Source organism: Pinus tabuliformis, chromosome J, assembly GCF_031772625.1.
Source record: "Pinus tabuliformis cultivar Carrire ecotype Pingquan chromosome J, CPIR1, whole genome shotgun sequence".
NCBI classification, from domain to species: Eukaryota; Viridiplantae; Streptophyta; class Pinopsida; order Pinales; family Pinaceae; genus Pinus; species Pinus tabuliformis.
Window position 1 is genome coordinate 1,205,363,085 of NC_142295.1, and position 3,153 is coordinate 1,205,366,237.

At 35.7% G+C, this 3,153-nt stretch overlaps 1 pseudogene; it reads left to right on the forward strand.

Annotated features, from left to right (window-relative positions):
* The first annotated feature begins 1,255 nt into the window (after positions 1-1,255).
* On the forward strand, positions 1,256-2,186 carry LOC149231461 (cyclin-U2-1 pseudogene; annotated as a pseudogene).
* The last annotated feature ends 967 nt before the right edge of the window (positions 2,187-3,153 follow it).

Sequence of the window (3,153 nt, forward strand, 5' to 3'; positions counted from 1 at the left end):
TGTAACAACTATAATAATTGTATGCACGGCTAGTGTAACAACTAAGTTATAATAATATTTAAGATTATTAAAAAAATAATTAGAATCAACATAAATTTATACTACTTGAGATTCTAAAGGTTAGAACCAATCAAACCTGTATCATTAACATGCTGATAACAAAATTTAGAAACTTCAATTAATAAGTAACCAAAAAAAAGCAAACCCATATTACATAAGTCTACATATACTTATCATTAACCCGGTGACAACAAACTTGGTCTTTCGGCGTCGTTTCTAAACGCCAAAGAATCTAGACATGGGCATGAATGGGCTGGAAGTTTCATAACATAAACTCCAAAGCTTGTCAACCATCTTACCGACATAGAGCTTTATAAAAATTCAAATTCTGTACTCTTTTATTCCGATATTAAAAGTTAGACAAGGTGCGGCGAACCATGTAAATGAAACCCATAAAGCTCGCCACATCATCATCTCGTCAATCTTAATTTCAATACCAATTTTTTCGCTATAATTTAATAATAAAAAATATATATTTTAATATTCTAATAAACTTCTACAGTCTAGAAATATTACTTTACATTCTAGGGTTAACTAATTCCATTATCGGACACTATCACTATTACTTTACCATCTGTGGTACACTATTAAGATTAATCTTAAGCATGCATTATATGATTGACCAAAAAATTTCATCGACATAAACGTGTACGATTACATTCTATGAACCGACACAAATCATTTCCAGCATATCACCCGAAGGCTTAGCCGAACGAATCTTGCTTTAATATCCGCAGACGTCTCAGCTTCCTCTGGATTCAGCGACAATCTCAGTCGAATCAAATCAAACAAAACAAAGTTACTGTTAGGGTTGTCTGCCAAATAAGCTTCTTTATGTTTGGGTTGGTGCATGTGTTGGGGCGGGGGTTCCGAATCTCTGCTTCCCTGATTTGCTATTAAATCCATTCAACTCAAATTTCCATTCAATTATTGAAACGCCTATACCCCATTCCAGCAACGCAGATTCCCTCGAGCAGCCACGCTGGCTGCCTGTATCACATAGAGCCGAGACACCCGACTTCCTTCCCACCTCCCTGCATAACCCTACATCCTCTGCAGCCTATATTAACTTTCTCTTTTCCAACATTTAAACTCACTCCCACTCAAAGAACCTCTTGTTGCAGTCCTTCACAGCCATTGAAATCATTAAAATTCTCCTTACTCAGAATAGATTCAGTACTAAGCGTTACGAGCAATGGCGGAGGGCATTATTTCTCGAGGAAGTATGTGGTCGGATCTCGATTCCCTCCAAAGTGAACATGCAGAGCGATCATTTTCCCCAGCCCCAACGGTCATATCAGTCTTGTCATCTCTGGTGGAGCGGATTCTCGCCAGAAACGACCGGCTTCCGGCCACTTACACCCGCACTTCGCCTCCCAAGTACAGAGTGTTCGACGGTTTGCAGGTGCCGGACATGTGCATAGAGCGGTATCTGGAGAGAATTTTAAAGTATGTTAACTGCAGCTCTTCTGTGTTGGTAGTAGCTTATGTTTACATTGACCGCCTCATTCAATTTCATCCTCAATTCCGCATAACGTCTGTGAACGTCCACAGGCTGCTTATCACCACAGTTATGGTCGCCTCCAAGTTTCTCGAAGACCTGTAAGCTATTTCTCTAATTCCACGACCCTCTATTTCTTATTTTAATTTCAACCTTCAGTCTCATTGTCGTGATTTTAATTTCAATTTTGATATGTGAGCAGGAACTATAGGAATTCATATTACGCGAAAGTGGGAGGCGTGAACAGCGAAGAAATAAATAGAATGGAGATGGAGTTTCTGTTTCTGATGGGCTTCAAGTTGCAGGTGAGTGTGAATGTGTTCGAAAGTTATTGCAGCCATCTGGAGAGGGAGGTGATGCTGGGAGGAGGATTCCAAATAGAGAGAACCCTTCGTCCATTCGTGTTCTGTGGAATAGCCAAAACCTCCTCTGCCACACGACAGGATTCCAGAAACGAGAGGCTTGCCCTTTGCTGCGAGGGTCGCAGGTCTTAGAATACTCACACACAAGGAATGACCACAGAGGCAGGTGAAGACTGTTTAATGTTACTTAATTATCTGGACAAGGGTAAAGATGTCACTGGCAAATGTCCTGTGCGTTTGAAGCGTTGAAACGAGCGAGGATTTTGGCTATGCATTCAACAGAAGCGAGTCCCATGTTGGTTTCTATTCAGCGCTGTGCAAACAGTACTCGACCCTGAAGGAGTCGTACCGTTAAGCATTGGAGTCGTTGTATTTACTGTATATAAGAGGACCATCAGTTTAGAAATATAATACAGGTTGTACAAAATTGGGACAATTAATGTTTTCCATATGATGTTTGTATATGATCACAAAAGTGAGTTTCCAAAGCAGTTGAGTCCTTCAGTGAACATGCAAATAATGGAAATACTCGTTTTCCATGATGTTAATAATGTTAACTACGGTCTTCTCAAATTACAAATGCTATAATGTTTACTACGATGAATTGTATTGTATTGTAGTTGTTTCAAATAAGTAATCGATACATATATACTTCAAATGAGTAATTTGTATGTGTTAAATTTTATTTAAAAATAATTGATTTATTTATTAAAATTCATTTCTTTCTAATAATAAGGTAATTTATATATGATAAATTTGATTTTTGATATTAAAAAATTGTGAATGGAAATTTTAAAAGTAAATTTCATACCTGTGTTAATTTTATTTTGTGTTTTTCTCGAAATTAAATTCACTAATATTCAATTTTTTTTATTATTTTTATCAAAAAATTCTATTATTTTTTTAAAAAGATATATCGTTCGGTGCTTATTAGTTTTTTTAATAAAATTATTTCTTAAAAAAGATATATCGTTGCCTATTTATTATAGGCCAGCCATTGGCTTATGTTTTTTTTTATCAATTTTTTTATTATTTCTTATTTCTTGAAAAAGATATATCGTTGGGACCATTGGCCTCATTTTTATGAGATTTATTGGCCGAGTGGTAAAAACAAAATATAAAATATAAAATATAGTTGTTAAAAAAAAAAAAAAAAACTACAAACCTGCATACAAATTGCCTATTTTGACAAAAAAAAAAAAAAATAACTAAGTATCAATATATATCCCT